The sequence below is a fragment of the Bos grunniens genome, chromosome 24 (assembly GCF_055505025.1).
Source record: "Bos grunniens cultivar Pamir isolate PY7600 chromosome 24, Bosgru_T2T1.0, whole genome shotgun sequence".
Classification (NCBI taxonomy): domain Eukaryota; kingdom Metazoa; phylum Chordata; class Mammalia; order Artiodactyla; family Bovidae; genus Bos; species Bos grunniens.
In genome coordinates this window covers 35,619,801-35,634,423 of record NC_141188.1, presented here as the reverse complement: position 1 = coordinate 35,634,423, position 14,623 = coordinate 35,619,801, and the positions used below count along the sequence as shown (strand labels likewise).

The following is a 14,623-nucleotide window of genomic DNA, read 5'->3' as shown; positions in this document are numbered from 1 at the left end:
GTGGGAGTGTCAGATGACAAGAAGCGGCCATTGGGACAGACGTGAAAATCGGTGTTGGGTTTTCTCACTGGCAATCCTTGGAGAAGCCAGCAGAGCACCGAAGGAGGAGAAAGGCGTGGGTGGGAGGTTGTTAGGATCAAAGGCAGTCATTTATGTGAAAGTGCAGTAATGATTGTCCAGGGTGGGGACCCGCGTAGGGAGGCCGGTATAATCTCATTCACGTCATGGGATCCTTTTACAGCCCGCTGTCACCAAATCCTAGAACCTGGGAAAGGATTTCGATTGTGCTGACGTTGTTTCTGGCATTGATGCTGATGGCTTGTGGAAGCCTGTGAAATTGGAGAATTTGGAGGAAATGCAAAGGTTTATTTGATGAAAAGAAGAAAGAGCATCTGAGGTGGGAGGGCCAGCAAGTGGAAATGGTGGAGGAGCAGGCAGGTGGGAGGGGAGGGTTTGCAGGTCTGTGCTGAATGTCTGGGATGACTTGTAATGACTCTGAAAGCCCATGACTAAGGCCTTGGATCTGACCTGAAAGGCCAGCAGGAACCATGGTAAGTTTCTGAGAAATCAAGTGATGTTATCAAAACTTCACAGTAAATGCAGCATCAGGGTACAAGGCTACTATATCAGGAACTATCCCCATGTTCTGGGCTCGGTCACCCGGTCTGAGAGGGAGGCGACCATGGCATGGGCGACTGACACCACACTCAATTGCACATGCAAATACAGTACTTATGCCTGAAAAAAAAAAAATCAAAGGTCAGCAGGAAGCCAGTGGAAGATCTGGCCTCTCTGCATCCAGATTTTGAAATAGCAGATATGCACAGTTTACGGTCTTCAGCCAAGACCTTGTTACACATGCTGGCCAGGATCTCATTTTACAATTTCCCTTCTTTTAAAGAGAAAGCCCCACATAGTGGTGACTCTGGCCAATCCAGTACTTTCTCATACTGTAGTGACTACCAGTCACAGCTCCTGCTCCCATACCTGCTGGCTCCCTGGAACCCTGTGTTCATGCCACGGAGGAACACCTCCACACAGACGATGCCAGAATTTTCTCAGAAACTTCTTGCAAGAGAAGGACCACATGGAGTCCTGAATCTTGTGTGTGTATGTTGTGTGTGTGTGTGTGTTAGTTGCACAATTTGTGCACCTATGGACTGTAGCCCACCAGGCTCCTCTTTCCATTGGATTCTTCAGGCAAGAACTCTGTAGTGGGTTGCCATTCCCTTCTCCAGTGGATCTTCCAGACCCAAGGATTGAACCTAGGTATTCTGCATTGCAGGCAGATTCTTTACCGTCTCAGCCACTAGTGAAGCCCTGCCTACTACATTTCATATGGCACAATGATCTTAAATACTCCAGACAGGAAAAGTTTTTTGTCAAAGCTTCTGACAGTTTAAACTTTAAAGCTTCAGCAAAACTTTTAAACTTTTAAACTTTGAACCCGTTTGAACCTCTCATGATTTATGAATTATTAAATGTACCACTGAAAATCACAGACTTTCTCTCTAACTAGTAAAGCTTTCTGCTTTTTAAAAGCAACCAAGAAGAGGGTGGCTGAGGGGGAACACAGAGGGAAGAGAGGGCCGTGGGGTCTTTAGCCCTGAGATCCTCCTCTGGGTTGTGTAAAACCCTAACCCAGAAAATAGGCCATCAAAGGCTCAAACTGAGGCTCAGAATGGAGGAGAGAGAGCAGAAAGGAAAATGTAGGCTGTCTGAAAACAGTTACATACATATATATAAATAAGAGGTCAGCTAATTTGTATATATTTTATTTTGTTGTTGTTCAGTCACTCAGTCATGTCTGACACTTTGCAATCTCATGGACTGCAGCACGCCAGGCTTCCCTGTCCTTCTATCCTATACATTTTCTATATTGGTGATGAAATATATCAATACAACATATCAACACGAATATATCAATACATAAAAACAACCAAACCCATTTTAACCATTTTGTAAGTATCCAGTTCTATGGCAGTAAGTGCATTCACAGTGTTGTACAACCAGCACCAACATCCATCTCCACAACATTGTCATCTTCCCAGACCAAAACTCTGTCCACATTAAACACTAACTACCCTCCTTTCCTCCCTCCCAAGCCCTGGTGACCTCTGTCCTAGGAATCTGAATATTCCAAGTACCTCGTATAAAAGGAATTTACACACACGCACGCATATTGTATGATTCCACTTGTATGAGGTATTTGGAATAGACAACATATAGACTATGTATATACACACACACACATGTATGTAGGTATATATATGACTACACTTACAACAACATGCAGGAAGAAGGTATAAGGCAGGGAAAAATCTGAAGTTTTACATGCATTTTAGACAGAATTGAAAGGCAAGCAAAGTGAGTTCAGATTTTTTTTAAAAAAGGAGTTGGGTATAATTTATGCTCCCAGAGGGCACAATTCATTTCAGTCCCCAGGAGTCTAAATCCCCGTTAAAATGTCTGGGCTGATTGGAGCCCTGAGACAGCCTGGTCTTGGGGACTCCAGCAGGCGGGCAGGTGGGGGTGGGCAGGCGGGGGCGGGCGGGCTGGGTGAGGAGGGCCCCGTGAAGCTGAGCCTGCCTGGAGCCCAGGCTCCTGTGTGGCGTGCCCTGCTCCCAGCACACAGACTGGCCTACTTCCTGTTCGTGTGTTTTCACGGACTTAGTAACCAGTTCATAGCAGCTGCCCCCTCATCTCATAGCATCCAGTGTAAACTGTTTTTCTTCTGTACTCTAATCATTGATTCAACTTTATGTCTTTTCAAGAAGTTGGGAGAAGAAAGGAAATATTTTTAGAGTTTGTTGTATTGACTTTCTTGTTCATTACGTAGTTCTCATCATTTGTGTCTGTAGTCAATTTGATATTTTCTTACTCCCATACAACTTTCCCTCCATCCAGGAAGTGTGAACTCTGCATTCATCTTAGCAGCCCCCGGGGCACAGGCAAATTTAGGAATTACCTGAAGAGGCCGTGGTGGCTCAGGGGTAAAGAATCTGCCTGGATTGCAGGAGACCATGTTCGCTCCTTGGGTTGGGAAGATCCCCTGGAGAAGGGAATGGCTACCCACTCCAGTAGAGAGATTCTCTCTTGCCTAGAGAATCCCCATGGACAGAGGAGCCTGGCAGGTTACAGTCCATGGGGTCACCGAGAGTTGGACACTACCGAGTGACTCACAATTCACTTTGGGCAACTCTGGGAGGTGCAGCCAGCCCAGTAGCTGGTTGATAGATTAGCAGGGATTTGTTCCTTTAATCACTTCCATTGTTAGGGAGATGAGATCGAGCCCTCAAAAGTCTGGGGTGAGGAAAGGTACAGTCTCAAGAGGAAGAAAGGAGGGAAGGCAGGGCCATCTAAGTGGGTGGGAGCCCCTCCCCATGGCACAAGGGCACCAGGTCCCCAGGAGGGAAGAGGATGGGGCCCCTGAAAGGGGAAGGGTGGAGCAGCAGCGGCCAGCTGTTTGCATCACCATTTGCTGAGCACTGCCCCTTGTTTTACTTCTTGGAAACAGCTTGTCCCATGCTGTTGGTTGGTCAGGGAAAGTGAACAGATTTGTCTAGAGTTGCTTAAGTGCTCATTGGATCTGTCTACTTCTCCATCCTGGGTAAGTCTTCACACTCTCTGTGGATCCTGCTGGGATTCTGGGAAAGACAGGAGGAGGACCAGGCTGAGCGGGGTTCCTGCTTCTCCTACCGCACCAACTGGAAGAGGGCAGAGCTGACCACCAGCAGAGGTGGGCAGGGTTGATGGAGCCCTGGAAAATTGCACTGAGCTGTGTGAGCGCCTCTTGCTCAGGGTAGAGTAGGACAAGGTAAGAGGAAGGGCGTCCAAGACAGATGCTCAGGAGAGAGCTCACTCCTCTTGCCTTGGCCACCATCGGTGGAGCAGCATCCTCAATGGGAGATTTTTCCTTTCTTCTCTGGTGGTGGCTTTCCTAAATCTGTGCTGTGCTATGTCACCTCAGCCGTGTCCGACTCTGCGACTCTATGGACTGTAGCCTGCCAGGCTCCTCTGTTCAGGCAAGAATACTGGAGTGGGTTGCCATGCCCTCCTCCAGGGGATCTTCCTGACCCAGGGAAGGAGCCCTCATCTCTTGTGTCTCCTGCATTGCCAGGCAGGTTCTTTAACGCCAGTGCTACCTGGGAAGCTGTAAACCTAATGGAGGTTTTATTCCATGATGGATCGCTCAAGAGTCTTTGTGCCCAGGACAGCAAACATATGCCTGGGTTTAGTGGACGGCCGCATTGGGTGGAGTTCCCTGAGCTGCCTCTTACAGTCTATTGCTTAACTCTGACCCTACCCCAGGAGAGAAACACCCCCCCCCCCACACACACACCCGCCCACATTCCCCAGTTGCCAGAGAGGTAGTTTACCGCTCCCTCCCCTTCGCTGACCTCCACCCCCACCCCAACCCCAGCCATCATGATCACCAGACACTGGAGAGAATGAGAAGATGAAAAAGAGGGCAAGACAGCCCAGGACACTGAATGAAACTTGAGCAGCCTGGATATTTAAATATGGATTAGTGTCAACAACCAGAGCATGTGAACTGAGAGAAAGAGAGAGGAAGGAAGAAAGGCAGCCCTGAGGTCAGCAGAGGGGAAAGGTTTGCAAGAGGGAACCCTGGTTACCATCCCATCATTTACTGACTGCTGTGTATCGAGTGAGCGCTGGCTGTATGTTTTATTTATTTGTTTTATTATTTATTCTCTTTTCATCTCAGAAGACTTCTGGAGCCAGACTGCTTGGGTTTAAACTCTGGTTCCATCACTTACTTCCTATGTGACCTTAGGCGACTGTCTTAAATACTTGCTGATTCAATTTCCTTGACTGTAAAATAGAGATAATAGTAATACCTAGCTCACAGGGTTGTCCTGAGAATTGTCTGAGACAGGGCTCGTAAACCTTTTAGAGCAGTGCCTCCCACGCAGTAAATGACATTTGTGTTGCATGTATATCTCCATCCGTGTGGATAAAGAAACTGAAGCTCAGAAAGGTTAAGTAATGTGCCAGAGGCTGCCCGGCCAAGATTTGAGCCTAGGCCTGTTTGGCAGTCTTACTTGTGGTCGCCTCAGTTAGCAGGAAGGAATGTTTTTAGAAGCAGGATTCCTTCCCTGAGATGATGATGGTAATGAGGAGGAGGAGGAAGAAAGCTTATATTGTGCGAGGTGCCTTGAATACATTATTTAATTTAATTCTTATTATGGCCCTTTGGATTATGTATCATTTTCTCCACATACTGGGTTGAAAAGCGTCCCTTTGAGATTCATGTCTACCCAGAACCTCAAAATATGATATTTTATTGGGCTTCCCAGGTGGCGCTAGTGGTAAAGAATCCATCTACCAAAGTACGAGACATAAGATACGTGAGTTCAATCCCTTGGTTGAGAAGATCCCCTGGAGAAGGAAATGGCAACCCACTCCAGTATTCTTGCCTGGAGAATCCATGGACAGAGGAGCCTGGTGAGTTACAGCCTATGGGGTCTCAAAGAGTCAGACACGACTGTGACTGAACTGAACTTAGAGGGCTGTCTTAAGTAGGATATGGACAATCATTTCAGAATAAAGGTTTAGCCCCTGGGGAAAGACTGGCTCTCTCCAGGACACAGAATCAGCGATCATTCCTGGTTCACGCATGTGCTGCTTACTTACTCGGTCTATAACAAACACCCACGACACCACCAGTCAGCCCCAGAATACTGACAGTAATTCCTGGGGACCTGTATCCTCCTCCCTTATCCTCCCCCATCCCTCTTTATAAACAACCACCCTCTTGAATTCTGTCTTTATTGTTTCTTCTAAAAAAATTTTTTTTATTGTGGTAAAAGTCATACAATATAAAACATACTATTTTAACCATACTTAACTATACAGTTCAGTGGCACTAAGTACACTCACATTGTTGCACAATTCTCACCATCATCCATCTGCTAAACTTTTTACTTTCCTAAGCTCTGTCCCCATTAAACACTAAGTCCCATCCCGCTTCCTACCCCACTTCTGCCCCTGGCATCTACCAATGTACTTTCTGACTCGATGAATAAAAATGCACTCCAGTATACAGTTGGTGCAGACAAGTACTGTTTGATTCTACTTATACAAGGTACCTAGAATAGCCAATTTATTATTTCTTTTAAAAAATAAATCCTCCTGTCAGATATGGGGGTCTGGTCATTTCTTCACTGCACATCAGCCACAGAGGCCACCTTCCTGTTCCTCGAACTCGCTGAACACATGTTCACCCCACGACCCTGCTCCTCACCCTTCCTGTGTGCCGTGTGCACTCAGTCACTCAGTCGAGTCCGACTCTGTGCAACTGTGCTGGCTCCTCTGTCCACAGAATTTTCCAGACAAGAATACTGGAGTCGGTTGCCATGACCTTCTCCAGGGGATCTTCCTGACCCAGGGATCAAACCTGCATCTTCTGCATCTCTTGCACTGGCAAGCAGATTCTTTCCCACTGAGCCACGTGGGAAGCCCCACCTTTCCCTATTTTCTCCCCTAATTGGACTTCCTATTTCTGTACATCCAGGCCCACCTGCACCTCTCAGAATTACTGTCTCTGACCCCAGCCATGTAAAATAGCATTCCCTTCAGCCCATCTCCTCACTCTGCTTTATTTTTCCCCTTAGTACTTGTCACTGGCTGCCGTTATGTAGTTCTGCATTTGGTTATATAGTTCTGCATTTAGTTATTATCCTACTATAATATAAACTTCAGAAGACAGTGATTTTTTTTCTGTTCATTTATTTCACCCTAGTGCTGGGCATATAGTAGGTGCTTAATAAATCATCTCAGTTCTTCTCATAAACCAGCATCTCTTCTGTAGCCCCTACATCTTGGGCAATGTGCTAGGACACACAGTTGGGCAGAGTTCTGTTTTCAGGCTTCAGGATTTATAGTTTAATGTGGAACTGAAATATAAGCATTAATTCTGCCATGTGATCAGGGCATGCACAAATTGCTACAAGTTATGGTGGTGCTGGAGGACTTCCTTAGAGAGCATTGGAGCTGGGCCTTCAAGGATGAGTGGACTTAATATTCAGGAGACAGAAGATAGGTGTGGCCTTGTAGGAAGAGGCAATAATACAGGCAAAGGCACAAAAGAGTAGAAGAGCTGGTAGGCATTTCTGCACGACTAGGCAGAGGGATGGGAGAAATTCGTGCTGGAAATGAAGGCAGAAGCCAGATCACAAAAGGCTGGCCGTGTGGCATGATATAGGCTGGACTCTGTCCTGCTTACACCTGGAGATGCATGGAGGGATTTGAAATCAAGGAACCACAGGATCTAGTTGGCATTTTGCATGGTTCACTGCTTGCGTCTGTGTCTAGATTGGATTGGAAGAAGTGGAGGATGAGGCAGGGAGAGGGCTGGGAAGGTGGTCATGGGCAGAAATCCAGGCAAGAAGCAGGAAGCAGGCAGGGGCTTGGATCACGGTGTGGGCTCTGGTGGAGGTGGTGGGTGCTGGGGGCAGGGGGCAGTGCTGCCAGGTTCAGTTGCCCATGCGCTGGCTTTGGGGGTCTCTGTGGTGTAACACTCTGCTTCACTGTACTTTGAACAGAACATTCTGAGTGTTATTTGGTAAGGAGGACTTTACAATTACGACTTCATTTTTATTAGCAAATCCTTGAGGAACGCCATTGTTAGAGCCTGCATCTGAGTGACTGAAAGTCATAGATTGAAATTCAGACTTTTTTAAATTTTATTTTATTAATTTATTTTTGAGTGCACTGGGTCTTCATTGCTGCGTGCAGGCTTTTCTCTAGCTGCGGCGTGCAGGAGCTACTTTCCAGATGTGGTGCGAAGGCTTCTCCCTGCGGTGGCATCTCTTGTTGCGGAGCACAGGCTCAGTAGTTGTAGCACATGGGCTTAGTTGCTCCAAGGCATGTGAGATCTTCCCAGATCAGGGATCAAACCCGTGTCTCCTGCATTGGCAGGTGGATTCTTTATCACTGACCCTTCAGCGAAGCCCTGAAATTTAGACTTAATCCATCTGGGAAAGACTGCTGTGTGATCGTGGGCGTTCTCCTTGCCTTCCAGAACTCCACTTCCAGGAGAGGGCAGGGTGATACCCACTAAGGTTTTATGACTCACTGCTGTTCCGACACACAGCATTTTCAGGAGGTGGGGTTTGATGGTGAGTAGGGCTTTCTGTCAGTTTCTTCCTCTTTGAATTAAGGTTTGCAAGAGTCTCGGGGGCTACCTGAACTCCGGTTTATTCATCTTGGCTTGGCAACCAGGGGCTGGTGGACTCAGTAGCACAGATGGCTCACCAAGTAACATTTTTGCAGTCCTCGTAAGTGCCTAGCACTGTGTACCCGCTGACCATATCCTCAGATGGTCCTCTTGCTCATCTTTGTGGTCCCCTGCAGTAGGGCGTCCTGGCTGCAGAGCCTCCTGATGGAGACTAAGGCATAACCTGCAGAGAAACGAGCGTCGGTCTGGAGGTGTCCTAGGGGAATGGAGGCCAGGTTCCAGATGAGGTTTATTCGCAAGACCATCAGGTGACCTAATAGTTCATTTAGCCCTCAGGCACCCTGGCTATTTGTCAGCTCACACTTCTTTTTGGAAAGGACTCTAACAAAGGCATATGCGGCATTTTTATACACACAGGGGCTTTTTGTTCCCAGCTTTCCCGCATGCAAATCATAATTTTAAAGCAGTTAAACAAATCTCCTGGTAACCCTGTATTTTGCAAAGGGAGCAGGGGGACTAGGTGAAATCACAAGAATTTTTTACTGTGGGCAGCAATTCTGGACAGGGTCTTCTGGGCAGGTGGCTAACCCCCGACTTAAACCTCAACACCTCTCCCAGGCAGGGGAGATGCTGGAATTGGCAGGAAGAGGGGATGAAGTTGGAGATGAAGGGAGCGGGTGGCGGGCTTCGGTCAACACTATCGGTTTTTGCTGGAGGGAAGAAAGCGAGAAAATGTGTCCTGCGCTGACTCACACAGAGAACTGACTGTACCATACTTTCCCTCCTGATCATGGATATTCTCCTCCACGAATAAACAGGGAAGGAGACAAAGCGGAAAGAAGACTTCTAAGTAATTCCAGTAAGCTGTGCCTCCAGCCAGAGCCTAGCCCAGAGCCAGCATACTTCAAAGGCAACACGATGGACTGTCAGCTGCAGCGTGTCTCTTGGTCCAAGGTAAAATATGACATGGAGGGATGAAGTGAAAGTGTTGGAAGGAGAGGATGAGAATGTGAAGCCAAGGAAACAAAGGAGGAGTGTTACTCCAGCAGGGAGATGGGCTCAGGGACCAGGGGGACAATTTTGGCCTAAACCTACAAGGTAAAAATGTCATAACAGGCGAGCAGATGTCCTCTGGCCGAGACATCAAAGCTGTTGCACTTGGAAACTTGTCACCATTCATTTTAAAAGGTGGCCATCCTCCAAATGGATGTGCAGTAACCGTTGAGTGTGATGGAGAGAAGTACTTGGGGGGAAATATCAGAATCCAGCAATGATGGTGCTTTTCTTTCCTTTTCTGGGAAATTAATAATAGGTGGGGCAAAGATGGAGGCCAAAAGGATCTAAGGGTCACAGGCAAGGAGAAGTCCTCAGGGCTCCTGAATGGAAGCTGGGAGGCTGCGTTTTGGATGTGGCTGGTGACACTTGGGCAGGTAATGCTTACTCGACACTAGTTCTGTATGTGCAGAGTCTGTGATCAAAGGGTGGAGGACGGGGGCTTTTGGCCAAAAAAGTAGCCCATAAAATGCTTTATTAAGCACAGAGAAATGAGCTCTGGCAAGAACACTCTCTTACGTGTGCAGGAAAATTGATCAAGGTAAGGAAGCCAGTAAACACCGCTAACAGCTAGAACGGTGGCCATTTTTCAACCTAGATGAAAAGAAAGAACTGTCATCCTGGTGACAACCGTAATCAAGTGACTTTTCCAGCAATTAGGGAATCATGACTTTAGGCTGTTTCCTCAGGGAAAGTTGGCTGCGGTTTTGGAAGTTTGGACTTTTGGGGGGTTGCTCTCTGAACAGCAGGGAGGTTGATAGATTTGCAGCACCTGAGTGCTGTTGGCAGCACCATCATTCGGGAACAACTTGGAAACCTGTGGTAAGAGCTGGGCCCCAGGAGGGTTCCAGCCTGGCCTGACCACTCCCTCTGGTCTCCGCATCTGTCCTGGTTTTCCTTACAGCCAAAAGCAACCTTCTGCTGATGCCTCACTGATATTTTTTGGCGTGTCCCTTGCTTGTGGTCAGGTCAGGGGATTTGAGTAGAGTTCAGTTGTACCTGTGCAAATCTTACTGAGATGTTTCTAAATGACATGTGAACTGACACCAGTTCAGGAATGGAGACAAGAAGGGGGCTGAAGGTGTGGTGCGTGTAACTCCAAGAAGGGGTTTCAGGGAGCAAAGCAGGCTAAAGTCACTTTGAGAAACCAAACCAAACCGAAAGGTGCATTAAAAGAAAAGAAGGAGAATCCATCTCTTACATGACAATGCCCTGGTTCGTTGGCTGGGTTTATGAAGCCCTCGGGGTCTCTACCTGCCTGCCTCCACCCTTCTGCTGCTGCGCCATCCTGACTGTAGGAGGCAGCCTCTCAGAGACCTCTGTGATTCCCTTGAGCATGAGTAACTTGCTTCCAACTGTGATAAAGGTGATGAGCTGCGTCACTCTGTCTTGCTGGCAGACTCTTGGTGCCTTCCTAGTTTGCACATTTCAATGAGGCCACTGGTCACATTGGGAAGTCCCATGTGGAGAGAAACTGAAGGTGACAACCAGCCAGAAACTAAGGCTCACAATCAGCAACCCTCAAAAAACAGAAACCTGCCAACAGCTACTTGAGCTTGGAAAAGTGATCTCCTTGCAGCCTTGATTGTGAGAGACCTTGAAGGCAAGGACCCGGCTAAGCCAAGCCCAAGCTGCTGCCCCACAGACACAGGTCATAAATATGTGCTGTTTAAAGCCTCTGCATTTGTGGGTCATTTCTTAGGCAGCAATAGATATTAATGGGCTTCCCCAGTTGTTCAGTGGTAAAGAATCACCTGCAATACAGGAGACCCAGCTTCGATCCTTGGGTTGGGAAGATCCCCTGGAGAAGGGTATGGCAACCCACTCCAATATTCTTGCCTAGAGAATCCTATGGATGCAGGAGCCTGGTGGCCTATGGTCCATGGGGTTGCACAGTCAAACACGTCTGAAGCAACTGAGTGCACCCACACCCACACACACGTATTAATAAGGAGCTCTTGAAATTTTGTAAAAGTGAAGAGGTATAAAGGGAACCTCCAAAAACAAGGGGCTACCTGTATTAGGGGAAGGATGAATGAACAGTTTGATGAAATGAGTGCATGAGTGAACCTGTAGGGATTTCCAAGTGAGAATGGAGGAGGGTCCAGGCAAAGGATCAGGCACAGAGGAGGGGATGAGTTGGGAAAATTCTCTCTGTGGCCCATTGAGTGGCTGGAGGGGGATTATCCACAGGTCCCCCCTTGAGAAGGAGATCGTCTTAGTCAGCTCAGGCTACTGGAATGAACTACCCCAGACTGCGTGGCTCATACAGCAGAGATTTATTCTCTCACAGTTCTGGAGGCTGGGACATCCAAGGTCAAGGTCTGGCAGGATTTGGGTTCTGGTGAGAGCTCTCTCTTCCTGGTCTCCCTATGATGTCCATACACAGTGGAAGAGAGAGAGGTTTGTCTTATAAGGCCACCAATCCTTGGATTAGGGCCCTATCCTTAAGCCTTCCTTTAGCCTTAATTACCTCCTAAAGTCCCCACCTCCAAATACTGTCACATTGGGGATTGGGGCTTCAACATAACACATTTCACGGGACACACTCAATTCATAGCAGGTGTTTTCTTCCTGGCCAGAGACAGTTCAGGTCTCCCTGCTCTCAGGCTATATGCCCAGGTGAAGGGCCAGAGCTCCTCCCTGTCCTGAGTGGGGCTCTGGGTGTATCTTCCTGGATCTGAAGGGACTTAATACCCTGGGATGTTAAAGAATATTTCAAAGCACTGACTTCTAGAGCTGGCCAGACCAGACCTGCAGCAGCCATGATGCTTGCATTAGAAGCAATCGCCCTGTCTTGGCGGTATCTGCTGGCTGATCATGCCCATTCTGCTGCTCGTGTCATTGTACAAGATCACACAGCACCAGGGAGAGGAGGGTGTTCACATCCATTATCTCCCCAGCAGTGTGATCGACAGAATGCCTCTCTCCAGGATGGGCTTGGATGTCAGCCTGGAAAACCTATCTGAAGGCTTGGGGCCCAAAGGACTTGCCCTGGGTTCCTGAGCCTCCCTCTGTGGGATGGACTGAAGTTTCTGAACTGCCTGCAGACTTGCTTCAATCACAGAAAATTCCCCTTCTCCAGGCTCCCTTCCTCCACACACTGGCTTGGTGGTATTAATACATTTGGCATCTGCAAGTGGGGACAGTGCTTTGAGCAAGGGAGGGAGTGAGGCAGTGGCAAAGAGCATGGAACAGACACTTGTCCCCTTGGGGAACTGCAGACCTCCTTGACCCAGCCTGACCTATTTGGGGAAGTAGCCCACCTTGAAAACATAAAACTATGCATAAATTAGATAACTAATGAGAACTTACTGTATAGCACAGGGAATTTGACTTAGTATTCTGTGGTGACCTAAATGGGAAGGAAATCGAAAGAGGGGATATTTGTATACGTATAGCTGATTCATTTTGCTGCACAGCAGAAACTAACACAACATTGCAAAGCAACTGTACCCCAGTAAAAATTTTTAAAATATCATGAACTATTTTTCTATTGGAAAGCAATACAAGTACATTATAAAAAGTTAGAAAATATGGAAAAGGATAAGGAAAAATTGTTGATAATCAAACTATTCAACACCATCACTATTATGATAGCTTGGTATTTTGTTCATACTTTAATCCATGATACTTGTGTTTGAATGAATTCTCAGTGGGAGTGATCATTGCTCATGAGGGGACTAAAGTTGATTCTTGGGGGTGAAATAAATCTTACTCTTTTAATGTATAAAATACAGATACAAATGCAGGACAGAAACAACCATATAGTATGTCTGTGATATAAAATGGTGGGGGAGCCAAGGGGAAAAGCATCTAAAAATAGTATCTAATTAAGGGCCACTTGGGAGAAGGCAATGGCACCCCACTCCAGTACTCTTGCCTGGAAAATCCCATGGATGGAGGAGCCTAGTGGGCTGGGGTCCATGGGGTCACTAAGAGTCGGACACGACTGAGAGACTTCACTTTCACTTTCATGCACTGGAGAAGGAAATGGCAACTCACTCCAGTGTTCTTGCCTGGAGAATCCCAGGGACAGGGGAGCCTGGTGGGCTGCCATCTTGGGGTCTCACAGAGTCGGACATGACTGAAGCGACTTAACTTAGCAAAGGCCACTTAATAAAAAAAAATGTTATGAAACACTGCCTTGGAATAGAGATCCAGAAATGGAATCATTAACTCAAAGGACTTGAACACTTAAGAGGTTTGGTGCATAGTTCCAGTTTGCCATTTACAAAGGTTCTACTGGTACATACTATCTCCAGCAACATAATTGTTTTATCCTAATTATCCTTCACACACACACACAAAACTACCATCTCTGAAGTATCCACAAAAGAAACCTCTATAATACAATTTTCATTTTGAACATTTCATGATTAGTATTAAGAATGCAAGCTTTATAATCAAACAGGTACACGCTATGTGACTTTGGGCAAGTCCCTTCACCTCTCTGAGCCTCAAATTCCTAACCTGCAATAAAATAATTTTAATCTACTATATCAGCTGGGTTTTTTGGTTGTAAATAACACGGATTTATTCTGATCAACTTAGGTATACAAGGACTTTTCTACTGGGATTTGAGTAGCTCAAAGAATCACTGAGAAGGCTGTATCAAATCAGGCTTAGAAAATATGCTGGAAACAAGAAGAGCCATGTGCCCTACTGCTTCTGGAATCCAGATGTTGCTACCAGTGTTGCTGCTGGAACAAATTCTCCCTGTCCCCTTTATTTCTGCCACTTGCTCCTGATAAAGATCTGATGGTTACACCAGCTCACATGTCCATGTCCTGGTTGCTGGGGAATGGAGGAAGCAAGGGTCTGGGCTTTGCAGCCTCTGGTCAGCAGTGTGAGAAAGGGAACACAGAGCTCAGAGAGGGAGAACTTGACCACACCTGAGAAGGGGGATCAGATGCTGGGCAGCCAAGAACACAAACACCAGAAAGTGTCAAGATATCTTCTGCAACACTTTAGAGGGTCTTTGGGAGGATTACATGAGCTGATGCATTTGGGAAGAACTCAGTAGATGGGGGCTGTTTCTACCATGTAACTATTCATCATAATCAACCCCTGCCAAGCCACTCTGGGCTTCCCTGGTGGCCCAATTGTAAGGAATCTGCCTGCCAACGCAGGAGATGCAGGTTTGATCCCTGGGTTGGGGAGATCCCCTGGAGTAGGAAACAGCAACCCACTCCAGTATTCTTGCTTGGAAAATCCCATGGACAGAGGAGCCTGGCAGGCTATAGTCCATGGGGTTGTGAAGTGTCAGATATGACTGAATGACTAAACAACAAATCCACTCTCCATCAGTCCGATTTCCCACTCGACATATCCAGTCCTGGCCATCCTGCAAAGTCCAGGTCAAGT

At 47.1% G+C, this 14,623-nt stretch overlaps 1 long non-coding RNA gene across 2 annotated transcripts; it reads left to right on the top strand.

Moving 5' to 3' along the window:
• Nucleotides 1-3,497: 3,497 nt before the first annotated feature.
• Nucleotides 3,498-14,031, top strand: LOC147346042 (uncharacterized). 2 transcript variants are annotated; one of them, XR_015153825.1, is made up of 4 exons: nt 3,498-3,610; nt 9,022-9,157; nt 9,516-9,633; nt 13,811-14,031. It is a non-coding gene; the product is annotated as an uncharacterized LOC147346042 (long non-coding RNA). The 2 variants fall into 2 exon arrangements; XR_015153826.1 differs by lacking the exon at nt 3,498-3,610 and adding an exon at nt 5,322-5,469.
• Nucleotides 14,032-14,623: the final 592 nt, after the last annotated feature.